The 15418-nt window shown below is 38.7% G+C and overlaps 1 protein-coding gene across 2 annotated transcripts in view; it reads right to left on the bottom strand.

The window, feature by feature from the left end:
* The window catches only part of A1CF (APOBEC1 complementation factor), a 49821-nt gene extending 44745 nt beyond the window's left edge, over positions 1–5076 (bottom strand). For both annotated transcript variants that reach the window (XM_043551955.1, XM_027833726.3), the window contains exon 1: positions 4976–5076. The gene's annotated coding sequence lies outside the window, so the exon portion shown is untranslated. The remainder of the gene's footprint in view (positions 1–4975) is intronic.
* Positions 5077–15418: the final 10342 nt, after the last annotated feature.

Genomic DNA, 15418 nt, shown 5'->3' with positions numbered 1-15418 from the left:
TTCTTAAAATGTAATGGATATGTATTTATACTGATCTGATATGTTGAAGACTATTGGAGAATTTATAATAGGTACATACTGTAACATATAACCACCATCCAACACACTCAGTCCTGCTTCAGATTTGAGAGGTATGTGCAATGCTGGCAGCAGCTTTTGCACTGTGGTATACTAGCAAGAAATAAATGGCTTTCATTATATGTGAAATCACGATTACCCTTATTTTTATTGATTTTATTCTTTTAAATCCTTGGATTGGATCAATTTGTTTAGACCACAGTATGTCAGTAGCCTGTTCATGAACTCCAGTGAAAAACCTACTTTCAGCAAGCTGTTTGAACTAACAGGTGAGGTACTTTCAGGATAACACAAGGTATTAATCACTGGAATCTGGTGTTGACTATTTTAAATTTATTTTCTAAAGGAGCCTGTGGGAAAATCCTTGCCTATCATGTTCCAAAAACATTTCCTAAAAGTCTTTCTGAGGGGTAAGCAGAAATAATGATCTCTGAACTTAACACACAGCGTAACATTTTCACTGACAGCCATAAAAATCCTTCAAAAATGGATGGCAAACAAAGTAGGACGTAGGTACCTCTGAGTTATGCTGTTGCCCTCTTAAACTCTGATTGTTCCAGAGATTTGGTTTGTTGCTGCTGTTAAGATTTTTTTAAAAAAATAGTGTCTTTCAATAGGGAGAAACTATCCATCTGTGTGCTGATAGTGGATTAACTTTTAACCAATTCAATTCACATACACTTTTTTGAAAATTGATTTGTAATTCAGTTTTGTAATGTACCAGAAAACATTACTTGACTGCTGAATGAAGGGTTAAAAATTGAGAAAGTAGAAGTGACTAAGAGGAGCAGCAGATGGTCAATTCCTTGTATAGCTTTTTCACCTTTGAAGTTACTGGTTCAAAGCCCCATAGTAGCAAGTTCTTTAGCATCTGAAGATTGTTTTATGACTTAGGCTACACGAAATCTGGGCCCTTTCACAATTATTACAATTACTTAGAAGGAAATGGAGGGGAGGAGGGAAGGGAAACCTTGGCATGTCTGGACCAGATTTTCATTTGCAATATCTTCATGGATGCTTCTGTTTTTTAGTAGACTAATACCAGCTTTTGAACAGTGCAAAAGACCATAGGAGTCCACTCATACACAAGGGAGTATTTATCCTAGGATTGCCAGTTTTGGTTGGACATATTCCTGGAGGTTTCATCACATGATTTAATCTTTAAGTAAAGATTAATCTTTTATTCGTGGAACCTGCTGGACAATCCTGGAGGGTTGGCAACCCTAACTCATCCCTTCTGACCTATATTCTGCTTTGTGCTTCTACAAGCTGCTATGTGAAGGGTGAATCATCCTCCCCTAAACCTTGCTCTAGCTCTTGCTATTTCATGTATATTGGGGACATTTTCCAAGCCATAACTCCCACTAAATGCATTTATAAATTAAATAAAAACATGTTCCCACAAGCATTTGGACCTACAATGACCCAGGATTAGTATCTGGTGCTACAACAGTGCAATATTATCATATTCTACACTACTAGGAATACAGCCTTATCGCTCTAGCCTGCCTGCTGGCCTACTCTTACTGAGTATACCTTGAGTAACATGACACCAGCAAGGAGAATTGCTGTCATAGAAGTTGAGGGGATAATTATTACTTTCTCTGTTGTTTCTTGCTGAAGCCAATAATCAGTTAAGAAATGGACATTGCAACAGGGGAAAACCAATTTCAGTACTCATCATTAAAAAGCTGTTAATGACTGCATTTAAATCAATGGTTATGTTTATAAATACATCTTAATGAGCAGTGATCACTCAAGTAGTTAAATTTGTGACATCACACTGTTGAAAATATACTGCCAAGTTATCATTGGCTGAGAACCAGGAATATCGGATTGATTCCACCCCTTACACCCATTTGGCAAGTGCTCTAATATTTTTTCTTTTCTAAATGATTTTCTTTCACCTTTCTATGTTAAAATACTTTGAAAAGAAAATGTGAACATAGGCATAATAAATCCCCAACATAAGAAAAATCCAAGTTTATTATAGTATTATTTTGCTTATGTCATTTTACTCTAGTCGTCTATAGTATCTGTGTATGAACTATGAATCTTTCATCTACTGTGTTTTCCTGAGGCAATAAGCATTCAGGAACACTTGCTCCTTGAGTATAATTTCTGTGTGTGATGATGGTTTGGGGAAGCTCTGCTGAACATTATGCTTAATTTTAAAGTGAGAGAATAGGTGTGGTAATATAAAATATGAGAGCTATTTGTCAGATTAAGTGTGACAATGAGGTTCTGATCACTCATGGTCTTCAGAGGTATCTTCTTATTAGACTGGGATTGTTCAGGCCCCCCCCCCCCCCCGAATTCTAATATGAATAGTTGTGTTCTGCCTACTGAAATCCCCTTGCAACTTCAATTGGTGCAGTACTCTCTACTTCCTTTCCTAAAACGTTGCGTAGCTCTTTTTACTACAGAAATAAGTGCAGTTTGTTATGTGAAGTGATGAATCTTGAGAGTGAGAGAGGCAGAGTTTGTAAAATACTTTGTGATCTTTCAGGATGAAAGGCACTACATAAACGTTGCTATTTCAAAAATCAAATTAGCTTGAGCCAAGTCCTGAGAGGAGCTGAACATATGCAAGTCAGTGGGAGTAGCTGCTGCAGTGGCAGAACCAACAGGGGGGCAAACAGGCCCTTCCCCCACCCTGAGCCCTTTAGGTATATGCATGGTACTTTTTCAAACACATTTTTTCAATTATTCAGCCTACCTCCTCCCCTCCCCCAACTCCTCTTAGTTACAAAACCTGGCTCCACTACTGTGCAACTGCTCAGCATCAATCAATTAATTTGTCATGTGGCTGTTCTCTGTGGCACTGAACAGGGAGAAAGGATAAATTCACAATATTGAATGTGCTTTGGATAGAGAGGTTCTTAATGCCCAAATTATGTACTTATGACACTTCAATATGCATTGTACAAAGATCAGTCTACCATAAAGCAGCTGATACCGTGAAATAATTTCTTACTCAGATGGAAATTTCCATTTCCAATATACTACTCTTTGCATTCAGGTCTTTCATGTTAGCAATGCTCTTTAGAGAAACCTAGTTACTGTTTCCATGAATAAGATAACAAAATGGTGTTTATCCTGTGTAGATCAATATAGTGTCTTGTTTGAACATATTGAGTCATTCAAAGACACATCTAATGAAGGCCATTTTGCTGTCATACTCACAGCAGTACCACTGCTTGTGAAGAGCAACGTTCTTTGAAAACAGCTACTGAATTCACTAACTAAAAATGCATATTTACTTGAGAAACCATTCAGTTCTTAACTGGAATTTTAAGGATACCTTTCATCCCCTTTTAAGTCCTCAACTAAGATTCTTAATTAACAAAGTATTCTTTCTTAAACTATTTTTTCCAATTAATCCAAAGAGAAGAAATGTTTTGCTTTCCCCCAGGCTTTTACCCCAGAAACATTTAGGGTATTAAGCACTTTGGTTGGTTGTGTTTGCAGAATTGGGTCCTGTATTAGCAGTACAACCACAGAGCTCAGTTTTGACACCCTTACATATAGTATCTATCTTCACGTGGTCATAATGAAAATTATTACTACTCAGTGTCAATAGGGGTAGCAAAATGAGAACTCTGAAAGCTAACCTACATTTAGGCTATTCAAAAGAGCCACAGATGTGATGGGTAGTGATTTCAGTCCACAGGTTCTTTACAAGATTAATATTAATATAAACTAAAAGCTTGTGCACACTCCATTTACATATCTTATTTACTCTTGAAAAATGGCTTATGCATATAGTTTAAAAAGATCTTAGACCACATAATTAAATATTTGTTCATTACCAATTGTTTGGGGCTTTTGAACGTGACAGAAACAATCAACACAACTCTATTACAGAAAACCATAAACATGCCAAAAAACTCCCTCTAAAGATGACGTTTGTTACTGAATCTACTCCCCCTTTTATTTTAAACATCAAAAAAATCTAAGACTTTTGATTCGTTTAATAAAGAAATCAACCTCACACCCACATGTGTGATCTTTGAAGCCTTATATATATATATCTTGCGGGAGTGGGGAAGGAGAAACTATTTGAGAAGCTTAATATATTAAACATTATACTTTTTTTTTCCTGTTTTGATGAAGTTGTGTATATGAACTCAGGTATTTTGGAGCAGTGATTGCCTACAAAATGGAGAATAACATTTTATAAAAGGATGAAGAAATATTGTAAAAATAGATCTTGGGAAATATACCCAGCTTGTTGGTGAAATGATCCAATATCCTGATGATTAGCAATGGAAAGTTGTCATTTAACAACTCAAAAGTGAATTATCTTGGGTAAAATCTCCCTTCTCTTTCCTTCACCTTTTCACTATCCATAAACAAATGATGGCAACATTGGGCAGGTGGAGTTCTTTGAATGCCCCACTTGCTTTCTGAAGCTTGCAAAAGCTTTTGGCGGGGGGGGGGGGGGCACTAGCTAAAGAGCCTGGGGCATAGACTGTAAGCTGATGTGAAATCTGATCAAGAGCAAGAAGTGCCGTCTCTAGCTGTTGTCACTACTATGCCTGCTTCAGCACTTTTCTGTCTGACACAACAATGAGCAATCTAGCACAGCCTGTGATGTTCAGTGGTGGTAAGCTTTCCAGAGTGCTCACCTCCTCATTGCTTCTGAGTTAGAGAAATTAATGCAAGAAATAAGCAGAACACATGAAAAGTGTGAATGCGGGTACTTCCTATATTCTCTAACATGTGCATTAAAATTTTCCAGTGGCTCCTTTGTAGAAAGCAAGCAAGCTGTAATTAAAACACTCCTTACAAATCTTAGTAAAGCAGATAGCGATGAAAGCTGCTTTTAGCTAGATAACAATATTCCCTCTTTTTAGAGACTTAAGATGGAAAAACCAAACAACATGGACCGTACCTGAGCAATTTCAGAGATCACCACCCGGAAAAGTTCGCCTTGATTATGGGGAATTTGCGACGTGTCACTCTGGTTATTCTCTAATCATCATATCAAACTCCAAAGGTTCAGCAGCCTCAGCTTGGTTTACAGTCCCCGCAGGTTAAACTTTAACTCACCCTATCTCTCAGTTCCATGCAGCCCTTTGACCAGCTAATTGGGTCACTGCAGCTCAGACAATATCTACATGAACTGCATTTGTTTACAAAATTCAAAAGACTAAGTCAGAATTTCACTTGATAGAAGTATATAAGCTGGGAATGCAATACCATTTTGAAATTGATTACGTTTAGTTTTTAATCTAATTTCCTGGTTCACACACCCTCACTTTAAAGATCAGATTCTTTAACTTTGTTCTCTTAACAGGGTTCTAATGTAGCTCTTGAGGGAAGATATGGGTGTCCTATCTCATCTATACAGTACCTACCCTGTCTTACATACTACTTTTGTTCAGGTATTTAGCTATAAGTACAATATTTAAGTCAGGTATATATCTGAATAAGAACTTTGTCCATATTACATAACACAAACTTTCAGTCCATAAACTGAATAGGGTCTTACAACTTAGAAAATTGATGAGCATCACATAACCTTATTTGTTCTCCAAATAAACAGAATAATAGCTACAGTGGGAAATAGGACAAAAACACATTGCCCATTGCAAAGAAATCTCAAGGCTAATTATGTCTTTCACAGAATAACACTTATGAACATACAGCCAATATGTATGGAAACACATTTTGAAGATCCCAAGTAGTGCTCTAACAGTTCAGTTTACATACAAAAATTTCATTGGTAGGTGCTGAAAGATGACTTCTCTTCACCCCCGTTCCTCTAAAAAAAATCTCAGTTGCAAATGAACTAAATACACAATACCTTTAAAATGCAACATTTAAACCTTTTAAGACTATATTTCCAGCAAGAAATAAAGGGTTGTTAGGGGTGGGAATTGCATTGTGTTCTGGTGATTTTAAAAAAAAGACCCCAAATCCTGCACAAATTTAAAACTGCTAAAACAATTTTTCAGTTACAAGCTCCTTTAATGTAAGAAAAACAGACCACAGCTGCTTCTTGGATCTGGTGCACTTCAGTCCCAAATTATAACTTGCTATGCCATCAGAAAATTTTGCTTCCAGGAGCAAATCTATCCTCTTCCTCTTATAACCTCATATGAGTACCTATCCTATTCCAAAAGATCTTGCATTACTTTTGTCACAGTGGGAAGTATTTAGGTAATAAGGACCCTCCAGGGAATCCACAGCGATGAGCAGGACCAAGGGAACAATGACAAAATATCCACTGATGAGAGAACTTCAGGGACTATAGTTTTGAAATGTTTTATTGCCTGCATTTTTAAATAGTTGTTTTTAAGATTTCCTCCTGTAGGAAGCCATTCTCCAAGGATTTCCAGAAATGAGTAGCTGTATCCCAGTCTGCCACACTTCCTCTGATAAAAGTAGAAAGATGAAAACTAGTTAGAAATTCCCATGAGCACCCCCCTTCTTGCCTCACCACCAACCTGCCTCCATGAAATCCTCCCTATGGGAGGAATACTGAGTCACAGACAAAACAGGAAGTGATTGATCAACCACTTCTAGATGAAAGTGGTCACTTATTCTTCTACACTATGAAGTCAGTGAGAATAGTTAGACAATGCAAACACCATCACATATATAAACCAGCAAGAAAAAAAACATTGCCCCTTTGAGAAATAGCATATTTTGGAGACTTGCATGATGACTTCCTAATGGAGGAGAAATTAGTGATGCAGAGTCTGGATATATTCTTTATGCAACTTGTCCTATTTAAGAGGTCCTGGACCAGAGGTAGTTGCAAACAGCATGCAGGAAATTCCCTCTTTCAGGGGTCCCAGCTCAAATCCAAACACCTGGTTCCAAAAGAGCAACTCTACCCTAAAAGTTAACTCTAGTTAGATTAAGGAAGAGCACAACTTCCTTTGCTGCTTGGCACCTACGCTTCCCCAAGAAACTCAGTAAGAAAAGCAACATCCTACAATTTTCTAAAAACTTGCTCTCCTGCTTAAAAAAACCTGTAAGACTATGTATAACAGTGCCATCTGGTGACAACAATAATATAGCCCAGGATAGCAAATTGCTCATGGTATAGACCAGTGTTTTTTAACTTGTGGTCCATGGACCCCTTGGGGGTCAGCAGACTATGTCTAAGATTTCCAAAGGGGTCTGCACATCCATTCAAAATTCACAAATGAAAAAATGTTGAAAAGCACTGGTATAGACAAAACCTAACCATCCCTATCTGTTCTTCACATAGCTGGAACAGGCTGTACATTGGATCAGTTGAGCAGATTGTAAATATTTCTGGGAGAGTGGAAAATCATCACACTGCTTTTGAACGAATTTGCTACAGTTGGAGGCGAGTGGAAAGAGATTGATCGTGAAGTCCAACAGAAAAGTTTCCAGGTACTGTTTCCATCTAATGTCAGACATCTAGACTGGCATAAAAGATCTCAAAGTAAGAATTAGTAAGTAAAGGAAAATTTCCCTTAGATTCCCTGAAATTAAGAATGAAGTTCCTGTATAATGGAAAATATTTTATTTCAATTTCAAATCTCTTCAGCACAATTTAATAATGAAATTAATATATTTGAATGACTTGACAGAGTGTGCTCTAATGTGGGTCGCCATGTTCATTAAAGCTTAAATATATAACGCTAAAGATCTAATCCTGCACATGTGTACTGCTGTCAGAATTCTGTCTTGCATCAGTGAGACTGCTCAGGGTAGTAACATTCCAGTTGATACAAATGGTAGCAAGTTTGGGCCCTAATAAGCGTTCTGGACTTTGGGGAGTTTTCTATCATGCCATTGCACTGAATTAGTATTAAACTAAAATTTTTAGGGTTTGTTTTCAGGAATTTCAAATATTTATACAGTTTGCTGATACTTTAGAATTGGAAAAGTGCCATATCAGTGTTTGTCTAGTTTTTAAAGGAACCAGCCAAACTCCACAATGTGGCTAGATTACAGAGGGGCTTACCCAAAGCGAGCAGAATCTATTTGTTAAACCGTGGAACTGAGTCATGTTAATAAGCCAAACAAATCTCACTGACACTGCATTATATTTATCAATTTGATGGTGTTGCAGTGGCACAAGTTGGCAATACAAAAATTACTTTAAAAAAAGCATAACTGGAAAAAAGCCAGGAAATTCAGAGTTCAGAGTAAAATGTAGGGACAAAATCCTTGGCGCACAGACCAAGAAACCAGAGCAGTACATGTGGTGGTTGTAGTATTTGTTTAATGACCATTGAATCTTCTGGTGCATATTTATCAGTAGACACTACCTCACTTCTACCAGCACAGGCATGTGCAGGTAGTGTACAGTCTTGTAATATGCTTTATGTTGTGTTTATGCTTTTTGCAACCTCTTACCACTCCTGTGGGAGCATATTAAAGTTGATGGGAGGTGACTGCATGTGCATTGGAAGGGAGAACTTGTATATAAGATAAAACACATTTTCTGACAACAAAAGCAATGGTGAACCATGGTATCCCAAAAAGTTATTCCTATTTTTAACTCGTGAAATGCTACACAGAATTTACACTGTAGAGTCCTGAATCCAGGCTGTTTTGTTTTGGAGCACTGCGAGAGGAATTCAGTCATAAAGCTAAATGGCTATCTAAATAATCATGGGTTCAAGCGAAGGCTGCCCTCTTGAGAGGGAACAGTAACATCAGCACAGCAAGAGGAGCTTCTGGGCCACAAGGATGTCACATGAACGCATGAGGTTCAGACCTGACTTCCTGCAGATATTTAATCTTTTGGGGCCAGATGGCCAGGAGCCCTTGTCCCCATCCTGACAGGTTTCAGAGTAGCAGCTGTGTTAGTCTGTATTCGCAAAAAGAAAAGGAGTACTTGTGGCACCTTAGAGACTAACAAATTTATTTGAGCATAAGCTTTCGTGAGCTACAGCTCACTTCATCGGATGCATTCAGTGGAAAATACAGTGGGGAGATTTATATACATAGAGAACATGAAACAATGGGTGTTACCATACACACTGTAACGAGAGTGATCAGGTAAGGTGAGCTATTACCAGTAGGAGAGCGGGGGGAAAAACTTTTTGTAGTGGGCCAAATCAAGGTGGGCCATTTCCAGCAGTTGACAAGAATGTCTGAGGAACAGTGGGAATAAACAAGGGGAAATAGTTTTATTTTTGTAATGACAGATCCACTCCCAGTCTTTATTCAAGCCTAAGTTAATTGTATCCAGTTTGCAAATTAATTCCAATTCAGCAGTCTCTCGTTGGAGTCTGTTTTTGAAGTTTTTTTGTTGAAGAATTGCCACTTTTAGGTCTGTAATCGAGTGACCAAAGAGATTGAAGTGTTCTCCAACTGCTTTTTGAATGTTATAATTCTTGACGTCTGATTTGTGTCCATTTATTCTTTTACGAAGAGACTGTCCGGTTTGGCCAATGTACATGGAAGAAGGGCATTGCTTGCACATGATGGCATATATCACATTGGTAGATGTGCAGGTGAACGAGCCTCTGATGTGATTAGGCCCTATGATGGTGTCCCCTGAATAGATATGTGCAGCCACAAACACCACCTTTTTAGAGGAGAGACTATATCAGATTCTCTGCAGACTTTTCCCCATCTTGTGAATATTCTGGCAAGTATTTCTCTCTTCTTTAAAGAGCTGTCCTGCTTCTTGTTTTTTAGTGACATGTTTAGGAATAAAATGTAATCACTCATTTTTTAAAACCCCATTACTGGTAAAAATTGTGCCGCTTGCTTGATGTTTCATTTCTCTGATGGCTAAATAGAGTAAAAATGATTCCAACTCAAGAAACAACTTTTTTTTTTAATTTAATTTGAACGAACAAGCTCCTTTATATTTTAATTGTTAGTTGTGTGCCATTGTGCAATCATAAAAGCATAATGAAGATGGTAGGAAGAACTCAAACCTCCCGATTAAGTGATTCAAAACATCTGTATAGTGTAAGGGTTTAGTTACAAAGCCCCAAATAGCACAATAATAAAATCACATAAAATCAAAATCTTTGATTTCTCTACCCGTTTTCATTATGTGTTAGTCAGCAGTTAGTAAACTGCCATGACACATTCTGTGCAGAGCTGGCTGGTCATATGGTGCTTGTTGGTTTCAAGGTGCTTGCTCTTCCTACTTGTTGAAACATCTGGAAATAGGTATCCAAGTGTTGTATTGCAAAAAAGGATAGAAGAATTGTTCTTTCTCTCACGGGGATTGAAATACTTGGCTTCTTTGAAGTGGTGGGGTGGGGGGAGGGGTCTACTTTTTCGGATCCACTATAAAAGCCAAACGGGGCAGATTGCTTACAAAATACAAAGAATATGGCTACATCTCTATAGATGATCCACAGAAGGCTCACTGTACTTTTAGTGTTGTCTCCCGAAACACTCCTGCTATCTGCATATTTTTTTAAACAGGGACCTGTCCTTGAAGCTGCCAGTTTGTGAAATTCATTTTTTTAATACTTGACATTAAGTTTGTATCTTGTTAATGGAAATAGAAAATAAACCCATCTCTTTTTCCCTGATCCATGCACAGTTGTGCACAGGAATGACTAAACATTTTCCTGACACTGACATTTGAAGAGAAAAGGCAGAGAGCCAATTATTTCCTACATTCTTAATGTAAGGGAGTGAAATTCACCCATGAGTGAGGTATCAGGCAAGTGTCTCCACACTACTTAACCTCTGCAGAGGGCATGAGTGAGCAGAGTGGTCATACTATGGGACTTGACACATGCTTTCTGTGCTACAGTGGGCCAGTCTATTCTGGATCCAAATAAACTGAGGGGGCTATTGGATGGACTGGGAAGGAGCCGTAGAATTTCAGACCCTCTAAAAGATGGCTGGTAGGGCAGCAGTTACTATCCAACCCATGACCAACACCACTTTTGGCATAATTCCAGAGGATCACTGCGGACATTGCTGGCATCAGCTGCATCCCAGTACTTGGAAGATTTTCTTAAGGCCATGGTGAAACAACACAATATGCAATTTCACCCACTGATAAAATAAACAACTGGAGATAATGCAGGGATTTTATGAGAGCTACCTTTCATCAGCGCTAGCATAGGGGATGGCAAACATTATATATACCATGCAGCGTTGCAGGAGAACAATCACAAATACGACTGTATTAGAAAATTCATTGTTTAGTACTGTCTCCTTCCTTCTTGCACAGAATACCTCTTGATGAGCCTTCACAAAGACAGAGCATAGGTATAGCTGCCCACAGTTCCACTAGAATGGTAATAGAAAAGCCAAATAACTTTTCTAAAATAAGATTCAGGTGTCTGCAACAGACTGGTGGCACATTACAATGTGCTCATTAGTAAGTTAATATGTCTGAGGAGACAGATTCACATGAATTAATGGAACCACCTAGGGAAGCTGAGGTTTGGGCTCAAGGGGGCTCAAGATCCATGAAGTGCTGGTGGAGCTGGGCCTACAAGTAGCATCCAGCTGGACTGACTCCTGGGACTACTAGGGTAGGCTGATCACTAAAAAATTTTGTGGTGACAGCAGGCTGAATGAATAGTTGTGAAATTATTCATGTTGCCCATGAAAATGTGACTAATGTTTTTTTTCAGAATATTGTGGTGCCTGTGGGCAAAGCAAAAAGTTCAATCATCCTGTGAGATTAGAGGATAATGAGGCTGGGGAATGGAAAACTAGCTGTTCCGATAGCTCAGTGATGATGCGGGGGGGAAGGACCCTTCATCAGTCTGTGCTTATGTCTACGCAGGATGGGGAAAGGGGAAGGGTGGGCTGTTGCAATATCTTGTCCCAGCAACTGCTTGAGATTTTGTAGGCTTTCTGGCGTTGCTGGTTTTTCAGATTATCTGGTAGTCACTGCTTGCATTCTGTAAGGCTTACTGCTGGGTGCTAGGGTCCAAGAAAAGTGAAGGAACAGTTCTTAATATTTGGTACTTCATGTTCACAGCAGTTGCTGGGTACCAGAAGTTAATGACAGCTGCCTTACTGAAAATCTCATAGACTTACAGACACAGCTAGTGTCAAAGCACTCTGGCAGCTCAGACACCCAGAGAGAGCTCAAAACTTCACAACTTTAGCACTGTCCATCTCCTTTTTGGAACTGCCCCAGATTTCCAAACCATCTAAAACTAAGCACTCAAAATACCCTACTGCACACCTGAGTCACCCTCCCCCTCCTTTGAAAATGACCTTAGCATGCACACTGAGTAGAAAAAGGCAAATTACAATTGTTAATATTGGGGAGTGAATTAAAGGAGCATGGGAGTGCAGGCCTACACTTCCAAAGTAGGCAGTGATTTCTGGAGGTCAGGCTTCAAACATTAGATCTGATTGCTCAGCAGTGCTGAGTCATTCATAGCTCTCATTGAGTGAGCTGGAACTGTAAGTGCTCAGCACTTCTGAAAATCTGATCCATTGCATTTCAAGTTTGGCACACACTATTAGTCTCTGCTTTGGGAATTTAAGCCTTGAATATGTCAAGAGTACATATTCCACTAAGAGAAATACCACCTCCTGTTTGGGAGTAACAAGGCTGGGAAATGAAAGTGAGACTTACAGACACAGACATTCCTTTAATGCTTTTTTATCTAGCAAATGAATCACCAGTGGTATGTGATGTAATTTTGAGCAATAGTGGGAAATACGTAGAAAACCCTTATATGTCTGTCAAGGCTTGTGTATTATATATTCTACTTAACTAATGAAGAAAAATCTTCTCAAAATAGCAATGTGAACATTTGAGATTTTTGTCTCATAGCCAATAGGGAATATTAATTGTAAACAAGATTGTACTTTTTTTCATCTGAGCCTTATTTTGTTGGCTAAGGGGTAGACTGTGACTTTAAGCTGCTGTTCAGATTGGGGGAGGAGGCCAGAAGGATGGAGGGGTGCTACCCTGACAGTAGTTTCCAGAAGCCTTATGCCTCAGGTGGACACAATGGGCTCTTTCCTGAGCCTCACTCTGCTCCCTATTCAAGGCTCTTGCGGCATAAAGGGAGAAGACAGCATCTAGATCTCCTCTGTTAGGGATTCCTCTGGCATGGACATAGAGCCAGCATGGCCAATTCCTGTGCTACCACCCCCACAACTGTCCATGCTGAGGGTCTGAGCATGGCCAGTGTGTGCAGTATGTCCTGGCAATTCCCAGATGGTAGCAGGACCATTGTAGGTGTCAGTGGACAGCCAGGGTAGAATAGAGCAGCTCTCGGTGTAATTCTCACCGTCTTAGAACTGGCCTAAGGCTCAGGCCCCGGTGCAGGTGAGTGTCTGAGAAGAAAACACTGATATAACCCAAGTGCATCCTATAGGCTCAAAATCCAGAGGGAAATAAAAATAACAAAAAAAAGCACACAAAAAAATAAAATAAAAAAAAATTGCAATAGAAATAAACTATCCCATGATTTTAAAACCATCTCATAACTTTTTGGGGGCCTCACTCATGACTTCTGAGCCTTCAGGGGTTAGCAATATTTGAAATGAATTCTATATTTCTATATTACCATAATCTAGCTTCAGTTCATGTGAGACCTGTCCCTGCACTCACAATCCTCTCTCTACTAGTCAACAGTCTTGCTGTGATGGCTGTTGTAGCATGAAGGGAGAGGTGGCCAATCCACAAACGGCTTTGAACATCAACAGAGAAGCCTTGAACTGAACTTTGTATTCAAAGGAAAGCTAGTACAGACTAGGTAGGGAAATGTCTTCATGTTCGTGGCAACCTGTGTTGCTAAGCAGCCTGGTTTTAAGGAGCAAGAATTATATATTATTAATTTATTTACTGTCTGTCTTTCCCATGAATTATACATTTGCACACTCAAAAGATGCCAAGACAAAAACAGGCATATTATTCCATTGTACAACCACAAAAGATAAAACTGAAATGTCCAATGGGGTTTAGAAGCAGTTCTCACATTTCAAAGTCCAAGAAGTGGCCAGAGCAGAGGATAGCTGACCTAAAAGCATTTACACTGGAAGTGGATGCCAAGATTAGTGGCACATCTAATTTGGACACAAGAATAGCAATAGTGAGTAGGGCTGACCAGAAAACAAAAATTCTGATTAACAAACATTTCTTTTGGGGGGGGCGGGTTTGAAATGTTTCATTACAATGCAGGACAATATGAGATCTTTAGAAGCTTTATGAGGGGGGGAATCATCAGTGACTCTCACTCCAAAATAACACTTGCCTGGGATATGGGAGACCTAGGTTCAAGTCTCTGCTGCTCTGCCTGATTCAGAGCAGAAACTTGTGCACAGTGTGTGTGTGTGTCTCTTTCTCTTTCAGTCTCTTGTTACCACTGATCTGCTTTGTATAACTAATTATTCATAGGGCTGGGGCGAGAGACTGACTCCAAGGCACTAAATCCCTGCTCCAAATCAGGCAGGGCCAGGACTAGGACTTGGGTTTTCTATTTCTCTGGTGAGGGCCCTGATCACTTGGCATTCCTGCTCTCATTTTATGTTTCTGTGAAATGTTTTGGTTTAGACAAAATTACCTTTTTTGATAAAGGGAAGTAGTTTAATTGATTTTTTTTATCAGCTGTAGTTGAGTAATGGATATTAGTAATTGTCAGCACAACACTGTATACTATCTTGAAAAACACAGAGTTGTTTGTTGGCAAAGGGAATAGAATAAATAAGATTTGAATAAACACACAAGATAAGGCAATGTTAATAAGAAATATTCAGCATATAATATTTTGTGCAATGAGTGGTTAATATAGTAAGCAATGTTCAAGCATTGCAATTACTTTTCCAATAGCTAAGACTTTCTATATTCAGTTCCTAGTTCAGTGCTGAGGGATGTGTTGTTTTTTAAAGTCTGTTATCTTTCATGAGCCTCCATACCGATGACCTAATACTGGATATGATCAGAGACTTATGATTTTTTAGCTCTCCAGAGCTATGTGACATTTGTTAGTGACACTGATGGATCATGAGACAACAGATTTTAAAGATGTCATTTGGATTACTATTTTACTTCCTCCCCCTCCCACTTACATTCTTGTACTATTTTAATGGTCACTGTCATGAAAATAGCCTGAAGTAGGAGGTAATGTTTTCTGCCACCTGAAACAGGGTAATGCCATCTGTTAAGCAGTATAAAGCATTAATTTGTAACTTTAAATGTCTCATGAAATATTTGCTTCTAAAATCCATGTCAAAACTGAATTGTGAAAAAAGAAGATATGGCTTAATAATGGAAGCCGGCTGCAACCTTTACTATGGAGAGTATGCCTCCATAATATAATTTTAAAAATGAGTTGTTCTGTATCTGATGGGAGTGAACTTCTAACTGATGTTCCAGAGTATGACAATAGAAACAAGATCCTGAGAAACTAATTATATGCTAATTCTTTCTATTTACTCAAAT

This window comes from Chelonia mydas, chromosome 7 (assembly GCF_015237465.2).
Source record: "Chelonia mydas isolate rCheMyd1 chromosome 7, rCheMyd1.pri.v2, whole genome shotgun sequence".
NCBI classification, from domain to species: domain Eukaryota; kingdom Metazoa; phylum Chordata; order Testudines; family Cheloniidae; genus Chelonia; species Chelonia mydas.
The sequence above is the reverse complement of the archived record's forward strand: the minus strand, read 5'-3'. Positions and strand labels throughout refer to the sequence as shown.